The 19,677-nt window shown below is 45.9% G+C and overlaps 1 protein-coding gene across 1 annotated transcript in view; it reads left to right on the forward strand.

Moving 5' to 3' along the window:
- The first annotated feature begins 2,374 nt into the window (after positions 1-2,374).
- Positions 2,375-19,677, forward strand: part of VGLL4 (vestigial like family member 4) — a 239,034-nt gene continuing 221,731 nt past the window's right edge. Inside the window, exon 1 of the mRNA XM_030205734.1 lies at positions 2,375-2,628. The gene's annotated coding sequence lies outside the window, so the exon portion shown is untranslated. The remainder of the gene's footprint in view (positions 2,629-19,677) is intronic.

The following is a 19,677-nucleotide window of genomic DNA, read 5'->3' on the forward strand; positions in this document are numbered from 1 at the left end:
GGTAAACACAAAGGAATCCTGTTTAGAAGGAATGGCTCTAAGGAATCTTAGTGGAGATTGGGTGGCCGGTATTTGGAGAGTAAAACTTGTGCGGGGTGGACTTCTACGGTCTGTGCCCTGATCGTGACTGAATAGATATGGATGGGCTGGAGTGTAAATTTTAAGGGACTTCGACGTTAGCTTCAGAACTTTTAGTACAGGAATAGTGCTGGGCAGACTTACAGTCTGTGCCCTGAGAAAGGCAGGGACAAATCAAATCAGGTATACATATAAAGTATTACATACCATATAAAATGAGTTATCTTGTTGGGCAGACTGGAGGACTGTTGAGGTCTTTATCTGCCGTCATTTACTATGTAATATGGGGAAGGGGGTTTAGCACCCACAACACCTAACTACTATAAGGTGAAAGCATATTTGTTAAATATTTGTACATAAATATCCGAGAATATAGTTTATACTTAAATCAATTAACCTTACACAATCTCACAATATATAGCAAACATTAATAAAAGACTATTAAATTAAGTATAAACTTTATCTCAGGTATTTAGGTTTACCTAAACAATATTTAACAAATATCCTTTTACCTGATATTGGTTTATTTTGGGTGCTACCCCCCCCCCCCCCCAATAATGAGCAAGCTCCTTCACTGTGGCCAGGGAGGGGTAATTTGTGTTGTGTTTAGCATCCTCACTTATATAAAAGGCATATATGCTACCACATAGTCTACTTGGTTTCAATAGAGGTGCAAGTTAAGCAGAGGAGGCTGATTGAGGTCCTACTTTTGCCAGGTTACATACATAGAATTGTTCAAATTTTACTAAGAAAAGTGCATAAATACAGGTAAATAGCACAAAAAGACCTGGCATACTATATGTACTTATGCAAGTTAGCAGGGCTTTAAACTACTTACTACTACTTATCATTTCTAAAGTGCTACTAGACGTACGCAGCGCTGTACACTTGAACATAAAGAGACAGTCCCTGCTCCACAGAGCTTACAATCTAATTAGGACAGACAAACAGGACAAACAAGAGATAAGGGAACATTAAAGTGAGGATGATAAAATAAGGGTTCTGAACAAGTGAATAAGGGTTAGGAGTTAAAAGCTGCATCAAAAAGGTGGGCTTTTAGCCTAGATTTGAAGACGGCCAGAGATGGAGCTTGATGTTCCAGCTCAGGAAGTGTATTCCAGGCATATGGTGCAGCAAGATAAAAGGAATGGAGTTAGAGTGGAGGAGAAGGGTGCAGATAAGAGAGATTTACCAGTGAACAGAGTTCCCGGGGAGGAATGTTGGGAGAGATGAGAGTGGAGAGGTACTGAGGAGCGCTGCAGAGTGAATGCACTTATAACTCAATAAGAGGAGTTTGAATTGTATGCGGAAACGGATAGGAAGCCAGTGAAGTGACTCGAGGAGAGGGCTAATATGAGCATAACAACACTGGCGGAATATTAGTGGAGCAGCAGAATTTTGAACAGATTGAAGAGGAGAGAGACTGTGAGAAGCAAGTTGCAATAGTCTAAGCCAGAGGTGATAAAAGTGTGGATGAGGGTTCTGGTAGTGTGCTCAGAAAGGAAAAGGCGAATTTTGCTGATATTATAGAGAAAGAAACCACAGGTTTTAGCAGTCTGCTGAATATGTGCAGAGGAGTTGAAAATGACCCCAAGGTTATGAGCTGATGAGACAGGAAGGATGAGAGTGTTATCCACAGAAATAGAGAATGGGGGAGGAGAGAGGTTAGTTTAGGGGAAAGATGAGAAGTTCAGTCTTGGTCATGTTTAAGAGAATCAGAGGTCCAGGCAGGAGTCCTGGGTATACTATACTAATAATAATAGAAATAGTTGAGGCAGATTTTTATCTGTAGACTCGTCTAACTTATGTAATAAGAGAAATCCTGCAAGCTAAATTCATGTTTAAATAGCCCTGCTGTCTCCAATAGGCTGTAGTCACGCCTACTATTCTCCTGTTTCATATATCGAAGACAAAAAAAATCCCTAGTAAATAAAACACTCTGATAAAAGTTTTCTAAAATACTTGACACTGGAACTCATTTTTCATTCTAAATACTAAAATTATTCAAAATCAGCAGCTATAGTAATGACTATGAAAGCTTTACTAATAAGATACAAGAAAGAACGAGTCTGAAGTCTTCGCTGGAGCTAGCTAGCCCCAGCCAAGCTTCTTTTTAAGAGCCGTCTGCTCGCTGCTGGGATTCACCCAGAACTTCCCTACTTCGGCGTGTGAGATCCTGCTGAGCATGTGACGTAATCGCTCCTATTATTCTAATTTATGATGATCTCAAACGGCTTATTCTGGCCAATAGGGTCGCTATAACTTTCAACCACCTGCTAGGGAAGAGAATTCCATCATTCTTCACATTCTTCTGCTGAGAACAGGCACTTCCGGGCGCTTTCATAGCCGTGTGAGCCGGGATCAGCATTTGCTCTGTCTTCTCTTAAGCTTATTGTTTGCGATACCAGTAGGTCTGGAAAAATAACCACACTGGATCTAGGGGGGACGTTGGGCACAGAAGGTTAACGATTGCTTCATCCACTTACTACATTACGTTTCTTCAGCGCACTTTCCTGAGCAGGATAGCACCGTGGCATTAGACATACATTGGTAAGTCCCTTCTTTGGGCTAGAGAAATGCGGACAGCAGAGCTCGTTATCCCGCAAGAACCAGCTGGATTTGCTTGAGCGAGTTTAGGAACCAGATTCTAGCTCAACCGAGCAACAGTTCACAAGGGAATTAAAACTGGAGACGTGGTTGAAAGCATGATTGCAGCAAATGACAATTAGATGCACTTGGTAAACAAGTGCAGTAATGTTTGTATTGTCCGGAACAAGTGCAGGAAACGGGGGATTCAGGATCCGTGAGGGTACTGCGAATTCCCTTTTGGCTGGAGGTGAATATTTGCTACTGCGATCAATTCCATACTTTTTGTGCTAATTAGTTATATATGCCTGAGTGAGGGCGTCAACGTTGTGGAGTTTAATACTATGGATGCCTCCCTGCACCCATGTTTGAGGGTTTTTTTTTGCTTGTTTTTAATCTCTGCATAAGTACATCATGTAGATTTTGTTGCTTGGTGTACTATCTGTAGGCGGGCTACCGGTTACTTAGATTTTTGATGCTATTGCCTCATTTGAATTAATGGTGGTTAGGAAAGGGTTACATACCGAGATCTGAAGTATAGGGAGAGCAGAGGGTTTAGTTTTTGCTAACTTGTCACACTGTACCAGACAGTTGGGGGGGGGGGGGGGGGGGGGGAAATCAAAGAGACCCTCCCCCCCCCCAGTGCTCGGGCTTTGGTGCCCATGTTACTGCAGTGTCGGGCGAGTTTTTCCCGGGCCGGCGTGGCGCTCGCGGCTCTGTTTTGTTTACAGCTACACGCTCGGGGCGGGGGGAGGCAGAGTAGAAGCCAAACAAAAGGAAAGTTGTAGCCCTGTGCCGCCGTTCCCACGGCTTCCTGAAGGAGGGGGAGGGGAAGGGGCCTCTTGGGAGGGGGGGAGGAGGAGGACATCCGTACTGTTGTGCCCCATTTCCTGCACCCACACGAAGAAACCGACGTCCAACGGGCAGAGGCTGCTTCAGCCGCTTTTATGTTGTTGTTTCTTTAAATTCGTTACGTCTCCGGGTCAGGAACATAATTAGCCTGGACACAGCTGCTCTCTGCAGGAGGCGGGAACAGGGAAGGAGGAGGGAGGGGGCCTGACTCCGCCCCCACGAGAGCTGCAGGTGGGTCCCGACGCCACGAAGCGCTGGGAAGATGCAGAGGGCGGCGCTGGCTGGAAAGCTGAAGGGCGACGTCTACAGCAGTAGCATTAACGACGTGAAACTGCTGTGCATTCAGGGGAAACTATGACAAGAATGATTTAACTTCATAGTGGCGGGTAACCCACTGTGAGCGCGCTCTGTTTTTTCTTTTCAAAGCTTTTGGATGAATCTTAAGTCTGTTTTACAAATTTACAGTAGGTGTCAAAAAAAACCACTGGTTATGGTAAACTGTGAATTATACCAGTGTGTTTTTTTTTCTAGCAAAAAAGGTGCTGGTACTCAAATGCTAGGCCACCCTTGAGGGGTGGGATGATCACTGACAGACAATGGCCAGGCCCCTGCAACCAGTCACAGAATCTATGACAAGGCAGAATTGGTGTGTAGAGCCTGAGCTCTTTCATTAAAATTTGGGGTCCATAGGTCAATTTTAGCAGACAATGGAAAAGGTGCCGGTACTCAGTACCCCCTCAAAAAAGCCCTGAATTATGCTAAACAATTGGAAAAGGGGCTAAGGTAAGAAGCGCCTAGCGAGAAGTTTTTTTTTTGTTTAAACTGGGAAGTAAAGGGTAGACGAGGGAAGGCTATAGAGGATTCATAATGTCTTTAGTTTGCCAAGGTTGGATCCAAATGTTTTCGCAGAGGCAGTGTTAGGAGAATTTTGGCTCCAAAGGCTGTGTTAGGAGGAATTTTGGCTGCTGGGTCTGCTGGCTGTATTTCCCTCCGAGGCATCCCTGGAATGTGAAATGTGGACTGTGGAGTAATAGTGTATTGTAGCAGCAACAAAGCAGTGCGCGTGTTTTATTATTACAAAACACGAAACAGCACAGCCGTGCGAGAGCTGGAATTTGAAATTACGTAGTAATGGGAACATATTTTGTAAGCTCTTGCGTAATTGTAGTCTGGGAAGTTTGGGAACTGGCGAGATGTGGCTTTTCTCACTTGTTAATCGAGGTTCTCCTTATCCGACAAATGGTCTGTAACGTTTGAAATGGAGCAGTCCTGCACATGTATGTTAACAATATAACGTCCTCCAGCATGCCACTGTAGCTGTTGGGCATCCTATATAAGCAGGGGTGTGCTGGTAAATTTTAACAACGGGCTCTCTCTCCGGACATAGCCAGCCCTGAAATTTGGGGGGAGGGGGAATACGTGCCTTTCTCTCCCCTCCCTTGTGCGGGCACACTAGGCATACCTTTGCCGAGCCCCCACCAGCAAATAAATGGACTGCCACCATTCTCTGCTGCTTGTTTCTGGCTCTGAACAGCATGATGGAACCTTCTTGCGCTTGCATGAAAAGTCCCAGCCTGATGCTCAGAGTCAGAAACAAGGAGGCAGGGAGCAGCAGCAGTCTATTTACTTGGCTGGTGGGGCCAGCATCACTGCCAGCAAGAGTAAAAGAGAATTCAGGAGGGGGCCCAGCCTACATTTGGGAGTCAGTTTTTAGATAGCCATGGGGAGGCCTACTTAACAACCGGCTCCCAAAATTCTTAAAAACAAACGGCTCCTCGCGAGCCCCGTCCAGCACACCATTGTATATAAGCCACATTGAGGCCTGCAAATAGGTGGGAAAATGTGGGGTACAAATGCAACAAATTAAATAAATCCTGTTAATATATACGCAGGGCTTAGAATACCCATTTTAGGGGGTCTTTTACTAAAGGTTAGCTCGCGTTATCTGCAGCGGGGTCCATTTTATTCCTATGGGCTCTGCTGCAGATAGCTCGAGCTAATCTTTAGTAAAAGACCCCCTTAGTTTCCGTATAAGGAATACAGAATGCCTGTGAAAAGTTTCAAAAGAGCCTATTTTATAAAGGCCACATAGGCAACTGTATAAACCACCTCCTGCAAACTCTCCTCCCCCAGTAGCTCATAAATACTTTTATGCAAATATTAATCTGCTTCTTAAGATAGTGTAAATATGTGTGTGCACACATATTACAGCTTTACCCAAACTATACTCATACGCTTATAGGGTGCACAGGCAATCCCATTTTGATGTATGTACTTATACAACTGCACAGTTTTTAAAATATTTGTATTGAGTTTCAGCTTTTTTTCATTAGCTGAAGGCAGTTAACATTTAGGTATAGGAACCCTTTTCAGTGTGTAAAAGGGAAATGGAAATGGGACTTGATATACTGCCTTTCTGAGGTTTTTGCAACTACATTCAAGTGGTTTACATATATTCAGGTACTTATTTTGTACCAGGGGCAATGGAGGGTTAAGTGACTTGCCAAGAGTCACAAGGAGCTGCAGGGGGAATTGAACTCAGTTGCCCAAGATCAAAGTCCACTGCTCTAACCACTAGGCTACTCCTCCACTAGCAACATTCCATGTAGAAGCCTGCCTTGCAGATCAGCAACGCAGCCACGCAGGCTTCTGTTTCTGTGAGTCTGACTACGTGCAGGACGTCAGACTCACAGAAACAGAAGCCTGCGCGGGTCACGTTGCTGATCTGCAAGGGCAGGCTTCTACATGGAATATTGCTACTGGAATAGCAACATTCCCATGTAGAATCTCAAATAGTAGCAACAGAATCTCAATAGTAGCAACCATCTAGAATCTCCAATAGCTAGCAACGTTCCATGTAGAATCTTCAAATAGTAGCAACATTCCAGAATCTCAAATAGTAGCAACAGCAACATTCCATGTAGAATCTCAAATAGGGAAAGGGAAATGGGACTTGATATACCGCCTTTCTGAGTTTTTCCAACTACATTCAAAGCGGTTTACATATATTCAGGTACTTATTTTGTACCAGGGGCAATGGAGGGTTAAGTGACTTGCCCAGAGTCATAAGGAGCTGCAGTGGGAATCAAACTCAGTTCCCCAGGATTAGAGTCCACTGCACTAACCACTAGGCTACTCCACAAAGATGCTTTAAATATGGAAAGTACTTTATTACATTACCCTTATCATTTTTAGAATAGTTGGATAGGGTATTTAATCTGAAAGATGGGGGATGTATACTGCAGCCTCTCAGTAGAATTAGAGTGGTGGACTTGGGAACTGGGCTCAATTCCCACTGCAGGCACAGGCAGCTCCTTGTGACTCTGGGCAAGTCATTTTAACCCTCCATTGCCCCAGGTACAAATAAGTACCTAAGCCGCATTGAGCCTGCCATGAGTGGGAAAGCGTGGGATACAAAAAAAAAAAAATTAGCAGAGGAAAGTATGGTATTAGGGTTTGAGGCTTACTCCTGGAGCAGTTCTGCATAAAAATTGAATTTTGTGCACAGTATTTTAAGTCTACTTTATCATAACAGTATAAATCATTCTTTGGGTATTAAAATATAGTACATTTTTCTCACATGTACAGAATCCCCCAGGGCATTCTCCATCATAAAGCCCTCGGTGCCTTGCTTCCATGCTTGTTCTTCACCACACATTTCTAACATCATACACACTGTTCCCAGTTCCAGCTCACCAGTCACCTTCCCACTGGTGTGGGCTGAAACTGCCAGGGTCTCCAGCTTGGCTTATGCAGATCAGTGACATCACCTTGGCTAGCCCTTGGGTCTATTGCTGTATCTGTTACCCTTTCATTTAACGTAGGCAACCGTGACACCCTGTCCCAGCCCTTTAGCACTCTGAGCACAAATTAATAACAATGCATTCACTTTTGTAATTAAGTGGGAAGAACTTGGTCGTAGCTTTATTAAAAGATATGACTGTATTTGATACAATCAAAACAGGATACCTGAGCCACACTATAAACTCTTAAAAGCCACAATTAAGCACCCATTCCGCCGCCTTAAGCAAGACTAACAAATGCACTACATGCTATACCCAGGACACTTCTGCCATGCAGCAAGGTGCGTCCAACACATCTGCACCATACTGCAACTTGAGGAATTAGTGCTCCTCCAATCACTCAGGCTTGGGTAGTCCCACCCTCCATGCTGCAACATGCATAAAATAACAGAAACAATAAATTAAGCAAGGGGGGTGGGCTGCTCCCTTTTGTGGTCTAGGGCATGTCCAATAACCCTAGCTATGGCCCCTTCTTCCCGGCAGGGAGCCTCTCCAGGGGCGAAAGTTCTCCTCTAGCTGCTAGGGCTCCCTGCTTATCGCAGCTCACCCTCCCCTCTCAGCCAGGGTGTGGGTGTAAGGTGCTATGTTATGATCGGCTCTGTGTACCCTGGCCCCCTGCCTTATTATGTTACCTGCCCAGCATGCCAAACTTTTGCATAGAATCTTAACATTTTGCATGGGAAGGGAAGGGAATTTTGCCTAAATTATGTGAGGGGCAGGATTCCCCCTAGTATTGTTCAGTCTAAATAGGTCTGATCTTGATCTGCCGTCGCTTTTTCAGATTCAACATGTTTATCATTCTTGCTGTCTTAATTAATGGATTTGCTTAGTCGCTTCCATTACTTTGTATACAATTAAAACATGTTTTTTATGAAGCACATGCTGAACAATTGATAAATCAGTTAAGGGCTATATGTTCACGATTAATGTATTGCATTACATTATAACTGAGTCTTCTAGCCTGCATATGTCTATATAGTTCAATGAGGGTAACCAAAAAAAAAAGCTAGGAACTTTTTTTTTAATTATTATTTTTTAAAATTATTTGTTACATTTGTATCCCACGTTTTCCCACCTATTTGTAGGCTCAATGTGGCTTACATAGTACCGGAGAGGCCTGAACAAACACAGGGTGATATTGTGGTAAGATCAAGTTCATGTGGCACGGCCACATTAGGGAATCGGAGAATGGAAGAGTTGTATTATGTCCATTACGTGCTTTAGTTTGGTTGTGTTGCAGAGATTAGGCATTTAAGTTGGATCGGTAGGGTATGCCTTTTTAAACAGGTTGGTTTTTAGTGATTTCTGGAAGTTTAGGTGGTCGTATGTCATTTTCAAGGCTTTTGGTAATGCGTTCCACAGTTGTGTGCTTATGTAGGAACGTAAGTTGTTTTGTATTTAAGTCCTTTGCAGCTTACAATGCAAAAAAGCCAAAAATACCCACCCAAATCAGGATAGGATTTCAAATTGCTCAATGAGGTTAGAAATGATATGCTTTGCAATCCACTTAGAACTGTGGTTTGTGCAGAATATAAATTTGTTAAAATAAATACCCCCTGAGTAATTGGTAGGGATGTGGACTCAGAAAATTAGCAGTGTTGATTTTTTTTTTCTGCTTCTGGCATTTCATTTTAGTGTACAGTAAATGGAAACATGAAAATGCACATAACTAGTAACGAGTTGGGACATAGATACCATTTTCTCCAGAAGACAATGTATGTAAATGCAAGTAATAGGTCTCTCTAAGTCCTTTTTAGAGCCATTAATGCTATTAAACTGGTAAGTATTTGTGGCAGACCTGTAGTTTGATCTAATCTTCAAATGTTGTATCAGCTTCTCTCTTTAAAATGTTCTCGCTTCAAAGAGCTAAAATGATCTGAAAGAATCTATAATAATTTTATATGAAAATTGGAATATCAAGAAGCCTTTTTTAACCTAGTAGTTTTCTTCTTGTTCCTTTTGGGCTTCTAGACGTGGAGTGGAGGGTGGCCCAGTGGTTAGAGCACCTGTCTTGCAATCCAGAGGTGGCCGGTTCAGATCCCACTGCTGCTCCTTGTGATCTTCTTGGCAAGTCACTTAACCCTCCATTGCCTCAGGTACAAACTTAGATTGTGAGCCCTCCTGGGACAGAGAAATATCCAGAATACCTGAATGTAACTCACCTTGAGCTACTGCTGATAAAGGTGTGAGCAAGTCTAAATAAATAAATAATAATAGAAGGCTATGGGGTTATGAGCTCCTTGGCCAGAGATCATAGTTGGATTTTAGAGAGAACCATGGTTTAATGTAAATCCTAAATCTAGTCAATAGATGTCACTAGTGCACAATGGCTGAGACTCCTTATCTAGTCAATAGATGTCACTAGTGCACAATGGCTGAGACTCCTTATCTAGTCAATAGATGTCACTAGTGCACAATGGCTGAGACTCCTTATCTAGTCAATAGATGTCACTAGTGCACAATGGCTGAGACTCCTTATCTAGTCAATAGATGTCACTAGTGCACAATGGCTGAGACTCCTTATCTAGTCAATAGATGTCACTAGTGCACAATGGCTGAGACTCCCTTATCTAGTCAATAGATGTCACTAGTGCACAATGGCTGAGACTCCTTATCTAGTCAATAGATGTCACTAGTGCACAATGGCTGAGACTCCTTATCTAGTCAATAGATGTCACTAGTGCACAATGGCTGAGACTCCTTATCTAGTCAATAGATGTCACTAGTGCACAATGGCTGAGACTCCTTATCTAGTCAATAGATGTCACTAGTGCACAATGGCTGAGACTCCTTATCTAGTCAATAGATGTCACTAGTGCACAATGGCTGAGACTCCTTATCTAGTCAATAGATGTCACTAGTGCACAATGGCTGAGACTCCTTATCTAGTCAATAGATGTCACTAGTGCACAATGGCTGAGACTCCTTATCTAGTCAATAGATGCACTAGTGCACAATGGCTGAGACTCCTTATCTAGTCAATAGATGTCACTAGTGCACAATGGCTGAGACTCCTTATCTAGTCATAGATGTCACTAGTGCACAATGGCTGAGACTCCTTTCTAGTCAATAGATGTCACTAGTGCACAATGGCTGAGACTCCTTATCTAGTCAATAGATGTCACTAGTGCACAATGGCTGAGACTCCTGATCTAGTCAATAGATGTCACTAGTGCACAATGGCTGAGACTCCTTATCTAGTCAATAGATGTCACTAGTGCACAATGGCTGAGACTCCTTATCTAGTCAATAGATGTCACTAGTGCACAATGGCTGAGACTCCTTATCTAGTCAATAGATGTCACTAGTGCACAATGGCTGAGACTCCTTATCTAGTCAATAGATGTCACTAGTGCACAATGGCTGAGACTCCTTATCTAGTCAATAGATGTCACTAGTGCACAATGGCTGAGACTCCTTATCTAGTCAATAGATGTCACTAGTGCACAATGGCTGAGACTCCTTATCTAGTCAATAGATGTCACTAGTGCACAATGGCTGAGACTCCTTATCTAGTCAATAGATGTCACTAGTGCACAATGGCTGAGACTCCTTATCTAGTCAATAGATGTCACTAGTGCACAATGGCTGAGACTCCTTATCTAGTCAATAGATGTCACTAGTGCACAATGGCTGAGACTCCTTATCTAGTCAATAGATGTCACTAGTGCACAATGGCTGAGACTCCTTATCTAGTCAATAGATGTCACTAGTGCACAATGGCTGAGACTCCTTATCTAGTCAATAGATGTCACTAGTGCACAATGGCTGAGACTCCTTATCCCCAGAAACCCTGAATGCTGCTTTTGTAAAAGTTAGTCTTGGGGGAATTCTGATGTCCTTCGTGATAGTGCACAGCACATTAAACTGCAGAGTTGTAGGGTTAGCCAGTTCTAGGAGGAACACCTTGAGCAATCTGGTTTTGAATTTATAATCCAGTGCAGTGTGGAATTTGTAGTCCCTGATTTTTCACATTTAATTCAGTGCTGAAAGTCTCATGCCTCGGTATGGAGTTGTCAGAAATCCAAGACTGGTCTAAAATGTTTCTCTTGGAGCTGGGGAACAAGGCAGCTGTGAGACTAGGGTATGTTTACTAAGGTGTGCTAGCATTTCTAACGGGCCTTTAAAGTTAAGGCTTGTTAAACGCTAACGCGCCTATACATTTCTATGGGCGCATTAGCATTTAATACGTGTAAACCATTTATGCGTGTTAAAAATGCTAACGCGCCTATAGCGCACCTTAGTAAACGTAGGCGTAAATGAACAGGCCAAGTCAAGATGACTAAGTTTTAACTGTTTGTTTTTATTCAGGATCAAAATAATACAACCAGTGCAGAAAAATACCACAATGCAGAGACTACAGTATGATATGATACATATGAGAACAATTAATGATAACCATAAAATGCAGAAAGCATAAAGCACTCTGCTACCACCTATCCCCATTCCTATAACCTCCAAAAGTACAACTATGATGACCCGTTGTCTGGACTCTTATGACTCCAGGTCATCTTTCATGACATAGATAGTCCAAGGACTGTCCTGCCCTCCCATCCCCAATTCTCTCCTCCCCACCCAGATAGTGAACCCCAACCTAGTTGATGATGTTTATTTAAAAACAATTTTTTTCCCCACAATAACAACCATGATGGCACTTATTGTAGTCGCATTCTCATGGCCACTTCCCCCTAATTCTATAAAAGTTGCCAAAAATTGTGCTTGAAAATTTGGGGGTGTGCCCAATTTGCAAGTGCAGTTTAAATAACGAGCTAATTACCTCCAAATTTGCTTTTTAATTTTAATCAAATTTATTGATGACAAAGGAATATCCAGAACAGCCAAACAGATGGAACAGTCATTGGTACATTTTAAAACTTATATCCCACCCACCCAATTCAAACAGTACCAAGTACCACAATAACAAGAATGCAGAGGTCGTGGGTTCTTATGGTCCTCTGCTATATAGCAATTATAGCCATCAACAATGTAAGAAAAAAGAATTCCACATCAATGACCATTCCCACTCTACAGAGTATTAAGCACTACACTACAAGCCCTAGGGGATAAGGACTGCATATATTTATCCCACACTAAAAGAAAAGCCTGTTTGCACTTTAAAGAGTGTTGGGTTGCAGTTTTTTCTATCAGCATGAAAGTGTGAAATTTATTCTGCCAAGCCTAGTAAGAGGGTGATCCTTCCCTAGTCCATACTTCCAAAATAATCTTCTTACCCTCCACCCTAGCTTTACGAAGCAACTGATGATCTCCCCTGCTATGCAGTGCAAAGACCTCAAAATAATCCAATAAATTAACCTAACAGCGAAAGTAGTACTGGAGAATAAAAGATTTGCACCAAATAAAAAAAAAAATCACCGATTTGCAGAAAGATTGTATTTGGGGTTAGGACCAAAAGGCATGGTAGTAGGAATTATCCTCGGAAGCGCATTTCAGAGAAAGAGGAGTGTCCACTTTACATATTTTAAATAATTGGGCATTAGTACAACACTGGCTTTTTAATAAGCAGTTATTGGTTCTAATATTTATGTTTATAAATTTATGGGGCAAGTAAAAAAGGGTGCAGAAATGGGAGGGGACGTCCCTAGCATTTACACATGTTATAGAATAAGGGGGGGGGGGGGGATTTTCACCTAATTTAGGCGAATACATTTGTACCACATTTCATAAGTACATAAGTATTGCCATACTGGGAAAGACCAAAGGTCCATTGAGCCCAGCATCCTGTTTCCAACAGTGGCCAATCCAGGTCACAAGTACCCGGCAAGATCCCAAAAATGTACACATTGAGCCTGCAAATAGGTGGGAAAATGTGGGATACAAATGCAATAAATAAAATACTGCTTATCCCAGAAATAGTGGATTTTCCCCAAGTCCATTTAATAACAGTCTATGGACTTTTCCTTTAGGAAGCCAGCCAGACCTTTTTTAAACTCCGCTAAGCTAACCGCCTTTACCACATTCTCTGGTAATGAATTCCAGAGTTTAATTACACATTGAATGAAGAAACATTTTCTCCGATTTGTTTTAAATTTACTACATTATAGCTTCATCGCATGCCCCCTAGTCCTAGTATCACTAGCAAGATGAGCTTTCTCTGACACAGTCTGATTTTTGCGGAAGGAAGATAACTCCTGTGTACCTTATACCACTGGCAGCGAATGATGTTGGACGTTTTGTGTGCAAGTGATGAGTTACTGCATTAAGTATTGGGGCTCTCTGATGTGCAGTAAGAGCCAATTATCTTGTAATAAGAGGGTAGGGGGTAACACAAAGTTGATTTCTTTTCAGCAGGTCATTGTGTTCCAACCATCTTTTAAACTAAATTTCGTACTGCCCACATTGCTGCAAAGTCTGTGGGTACTTTTATCCAAGGTCTTAGCACTAGAAGTGCAGAAACCAAAAAGAGAGATACCGGATAGGAGGGGAGAGATTAGTAAGCTCGACTCAGGAGAAAGACCTTGAGGTGTTGGTGTCTGAGGATCTAAAGGTGAAGAAACAATGCGACAAGGCAACGGCCGTGGTCAGAAGGATGCTACGCGGCATAGAAAGGGCATAAGCAGCAGCAGAAGAAAGGAGGTGTTGATGCCCCTCTACAAGTCGTTGTTGAAGCCCCATTTAGAGTATTGTGTTCAGTTTTGGAGGCTGTATCTTGCTAAAGATGTAAAAAGAATGGAAGCATTGCAAAGAAAAGCTACATAAATGGTATGGGGTTTGCGTTGCAAACTTTACAAGGCGAGACTTCCCGATCTGAACATGTATACCTTGGAGGAAAGGAGAAACAAGGGTGACACGATACAGACGTTCAAATATTTGAAAGGTGTTAATCCGCAAACCTTTTTTTAGAGACAGGAAGGTGGTAGAGCTAGAGGACATGAATTGAAGTTGAAGGGGGGCAGACTCAGGAGTAATGTCAGGAAGTATTTTTTCACGGAGAGGGTGGTGGATATGTGGAATGCCCTCCTGTGGGAGGGGCTGGAGATGAAAACGGTAATGGATGCGTGGGATACACACAAAGGAGTCCTGTTTAGAAGGAATGGATCCACAGAATGTTAGCGGAGATTAGGTGGTGACGCCAGTAATTGGGAAGCAAAACCAGTGCTGGGCAGACTTCTACGGTCTACGCCCTGATCGTGACTGAATAGATATAGGTGGTCTGGAGTGTAAATTTTAAAGGGTTTCGATGTTAGCTTCAGAACTTAGTACAAGAACTCTGCTGGGCAGACTTCTATTGTCTGTGCCCTGAGAATGGCATGGACAAATCAAACTTGGGTATAAAGTATCACAAACCATGTAAATGAGTTTATCTTGTTGGGCAGACTGGATGGACCATAGAGGTCTTTATCTGCCATCATTTACTATGTTACTTTCTCTTGGAAAACTGCACTTGTAGCCATTTTTATCAGCCCCCCCCCCCCCACCTTATGGGAAATATGTGTAGACTAGAAATAGTCTGTATGTGCATTTTTCTCCTGACCTAGATGAATGCTTGGGATGCTTTCTCCTTTGGATCCCCACACATAGCTGTAGTTGATTTTAGGTTAGGCAGTTTCCGATAACCCTTTTACCAGGGTAATGACTTTTGAAAATTGTTTAGTGCAAACGAAGGACAAGAATCCTAATCTCCCCCCCCCCCCCCCCCACCCCCAAGGCAATAATGCCAGTACTTTTTTTTAAAGTCCACTGGGAAGTGGAATTGTGGAGAATTGCTAACAAAACATATATCTGCATAACTGGGCAAATTCAGCTTATCCTTTTTTTTTCATTAAACAGGATCTCTCTTAAAGTGAAGATTCACTGTTTTTGACCTTCTTATGGGAAGCACCAGTACTTGTCACTAATTTGGGCATACTAAAATCCTAAATAGAACTCACAAAATTATGTATGAAGAGGATGAGGAAGTATAGCAAAATCCATTAAATGTGTGATTTTTCTTTTCTTTATTTATTGTGTAGCACTTTTTCTCCGAGGACAAGCAGGCTGCTTGTTCTCACTGATGGGTGACGTCCGCGGCAGCCCCTCCAATCGGAATCTTCACTAGCAAAAGCCTTTGCTAGCCCTCGCGCGCCGATGCGCACCGCGCTATGCGCGGCCGTCTTCCCCGCCCGAAACCGGCTTGGGCGGCCAGTCTTCTTTTCTCCGCGCTCGGTACGGTTGTGTTTACCGTTCGTGCCCCGGAAAGTCGACCTCGCGCGTCGTTTTTCGACATTTTCTGTGAGAAATCCAGAAAATCCTTTGGATTAGCCACTTCGGTTTTTCCTTCCTCTACTTCGAGTTTTTTCGCCCCGTTAAGTTTTCTTTCGTCGTCGGGGTAGGCCTTACTTAGGCCCCGGTCGAAATTTCCCTTTTTTCTGTGCCAAATTTTGCCATTTCGTCTTTCGATTTCGCCGGCGTGATTTTTTCCGCCCATGACATCGAAGCCTTCCAGCGGCTTCAAGAAGTGCACCCAGTGCGCCCGGGTAATCTCGCTCACTGACAGGCACGTGTCGTGTCTTCAGTGTCTGGGGGCTGGGCACCGCCCTCAGGCCTGTAGTCTGTGTTCCCTTTTGCAAAGGCGGACTCAGGTAGCGAGGTTAGCCCAGTGGAACGTTTTGTTCTCGGGCTCTTCGTCGGCATCGGCACCGGGGGTATCGAGTGCATCGACGTCTTCAGCGTCCAGACCTTCAACCTCGGCGGCCAGTGCATCGAGGCATTGGCCCTCTGCATCGGCGCCGAGACATCGGATAGCTGCATCGACGTCGGTGGTACCGGGACCTCGTCTGCTGATGTCGTCGGACGGTGGTGCTTCGTCTGGAGTGCAGGTGAGGGCTGTCCATTCCCCTGCTGGTGGCGGTGAGCCTTCGGGTGGGTCTCCCCCTACCCTGAGGGCTCCTGCGGTACAGCCCCCCCGAGACCGACCCTCTTCGGTCTCGGCCCCGAGGAAGCGACGGCTGGATTCTACGTCCTCCTCGTCGGTACCGGGAAGCTCCGGTGACATGCTTCGTCCCAAGAAGTCGAAGAAGCATCGTCACCGGTCCCCTTCCCGTGTTGGTACCGAGAGCTCTGGGTCGCCGAAGGAGTCGGCACCCAGCAGGCATCGACGCCGAGAGGACCGCTCACCCTCTGTTCAGGAGGTGTCGATGCGCTCCACTCTGGACAGCCCGGAACAGCCTCCACGCCCGGAACAGGTTCTGACGTCGACGCCTGCATCGACCTCCATGCCTTTCTCTGCAGCCGCTCTGAACGAGAGCCTCCGGGCCGTTCTCCCAGAGATTCTGGGAGAGCTGTTGCGCCCTACCCCTCCGGTACCGGCGGTGCTTGCGCCACCGGTACCGTCGAGCGTGGCGCCGGCTGGCCCATCGCCCGAGGTGAGGTCTCCGGCGTCGGTGCCGCGTGCAGTACCGGCTGCCGTCGCCTCCCAGGAAGGCTCCCCGACTACATCGGCGGAGGGAGCTTCGCCGATGCGGGCGAGGGAGTCTACCTCTCGACGCCCCCATTGTGGACGTGGCTCCACGGAGTCGAGTCGGGCACGGTTGCAGACACAGGTTCGTGAACTTGTGTCTGACACCGAGGGTGAGGCCTCGTGGGAAGAGGAAGAAGACCCCAGATATTTCTCTGACGAGGAGTCTGAGGGTCTCCCTTCCGATCCCACTCCATCTCCTGAAAGGCAGCTTTCTCCTCCTGAGAGTCTGTCTTTCGCTTCCTTTGTCCGGGAGATGTCTACGCCCATCCCCTTCCCGGTGGTTGTGGAGGACGAGCCCAGGGCTGAAATGTTTGAGCTCCTGGACTATCCTTCTCCACCTAAGGAAGCGTCCACAGTACCCATGCATCATGTCCTCAAAAAGACATTGCTGGCGAACTGGACCAAGCCTTTAACTAATCCCCACATTCCCAAGAAGATCGAGTCCCAGTACCGGATCCATGGGGACCCAGATCTGATGCGCACTCAGTTGCCTCATGATTCTGGAGTTGTGGATCTGGCCCTAAAGAAGGCTAAGAGTTCTAGGGAGCATGCTTCGGCGCCCCCGGGCAAGGACTCTAGAACCTTAGACTCCTTTGGGAGGAAGGCCTACCATTCTTCTATGCTCGTGGCCAAAATCCAGTCTTACCAGCTCTACACGAGCATACACATGCGGAACAATGTGCGGCAGTTGGCGGGCTTGGTTGATGCGCTCCCCCCTGAGCAAGCCAAGCCGTTTCAGGAGGTGGTCAGGCAGCTGAAGGCGTGCAGGAAATTCCTGGCTAGAGGAGTGTATGACACCTTTGATGTTGCATCCAGGGCCGCTGCTCAAGGTGTGGTGATGCGCAGGCTCTCATGGCTGCGTGCCTCCGACCTGGAGAATAGAATCCAGCAGCGGATTGCGGACTTGCCTTGCCGTGCGGATAACATTTTTGGAGAGAAAGTCGAACAGGTGGTAGAGCAGCTCCACCAGCGGGACACCGCATTCGACAAGTTCTCCCGCCGGCAGCCTTCAGCCTCTACCTCTACAGGTAGAAGATTTTTTGGGGGAAGGAAGACTGTTCCCTACTCTTCTGGCAAGCATAGGTACAATCCTCCTTCTCGACAGCCTGCGGCCCAGGCTAAGCCCCAGCGCGCTCGCTCTCGTCAGCAGCGTGCGACCCAGCAAGGCCCCTCGGCTCCCCAGCAAAAGCAAGGGGCGAGCTTTTGACTGGCTCCAGCAGAGCATAGCCGACATCCAAGTGTCAGTGCCGGGTGACCTGCCAGTCGGAGGGAGGTTGAAAGCTTTTCACCAAAGGTGGCCTCTCATAACCTCCGATCAGTGGGTTCTCCAAATAGTCCGGCAAGGATACACCCTCAATTTGGCCTCAAAACCTCCAAATTGTCCACCGGGAGCTCAGTCTTACAGCTTCCAGCACAAGCAGGTACTTGCAGAGGAACTCTCCGCCCTTCTCAGCGCCAATGCGGTCGAGCCCGTGCCATCCGGGCAAGAAGGGCTGGGATTCTATTCCAGGTACTTCCTTGTGGAAAAGAAAACAGGGGGCATGCATCCCATCCTAGACCTAAGGGCCCTGAACAAATATCTGGTCAAAGAAAAGTTCAGGATGCTTTCCCTGGGCACCCTACTTCCCATGATTCAGGAAAACGATTGGCTATGCTCTCTGGACTTGAAGGATGCCTACACACACATCCCGATACTGCCAGCTCACAGACAGTATCTGCGATTTCAGCTGGGCACACGTCACTTCCAGTACTGTGTGCTACCCTTTGGGCTCGCCTCTGCGCCCAGGGTGTTCACAAAGTGCTTGGCTGTAGTAGCAGCGGCACTTCGCAGGCTGGGGGTGCACGTGTTCCCATATCTCGACGATTGGCTGGTGAAGAACACATCCGAGGCAGGAGCCCTGCAGTCCATGCAGATGACTATTCGCCTCCTGGAGCTACTGGGGTTTGTGATAAATTATCCAAAGTCCCATCTTCTCCCTGTGCAGAGACTCGAATTCATAGGAGCTCTGCTGGATTCTCGGACGGCTCGCGCCTATCTCCCAGAGACGAGGGCCAACAACTTGTTGTCCCTCGTCTCGCGGGTGCGAGCGTCCCAGCAGATCACAGCTCGGCAGATGTTGAGATTGCTAGGCCATATGGCCTCCACAGTCCATGTGACTCCCATGGCCCGCCTTCACATGAGATCTGCTCAATGGACCCTAGCTTCCCAGTGGTTTCAAGCTGCTGGGGATCTAGAGGACGTGATCCACCTGTCCACGAGTTTTCTCGCATCCCTGTATTGGTGGACGATTTGGTCCAATTTGACTCTGGGACGTCCTTTCCAAATTCCTCAGCCACAAAAAGTGCTGACCACGGATGCGTCTCTCCTGGGATGGGGAGCTCATGTCGATGGGCTTCACACCCAAGGAAGCTGGTCCCTCCAGGAACGTGATCTACAGATCAATCTTCTGGAGTTACGAGCGATCTGGAACGCTCTGAAGGCTTTCAGAGATCGGCTGTCCCACCAAATTATCCAAATTCAGACAGACAACCAGGTTGCCATGTACTACGTCAACAAGCAGGGGGGCACCAGATCTCGCCCCCTGTGTCAGGAAGCCGTCAGCATGTGGCTCTGGGCTCGCCGGCACGGCATGGTGCTCCAAGCCACATATCTGGCAGGCGTAAACAACAGTCTGGCCGACAGGTTGAGCAGGATTATGCAACCTCACGAGTGGTCGCTCAACTCCCGATTGGTGCGCCAGATCTTCCAAGCGTGGGGCACCCCCTTGGTGGATCGTTTCGCATCTCGAGCCAACCACAAAGTCCCTCAGTTCTGTTCCAGGCTTCAGGCCCACGGCAGACTGGCATCGGATGCCTTCCTCCTGGATTGGGGGGAGGGTCTGCTGTATGCTTATCCTCCCA

This window comes from Microcaecilia unicolor, chromosome 6 (assembly GCF_901765095.1).
Source record: "Microcaecilia unicolor chromosome 6, aMicUni1.1, whole genome shotgun sequence".
Taxonomy (NCBI): Eukaryota; Metazoa; Chordata; class Amphibia; order Gymnophiona; family Siphonopidae; genus Microcaecilia; species Microcaecilia unicolor.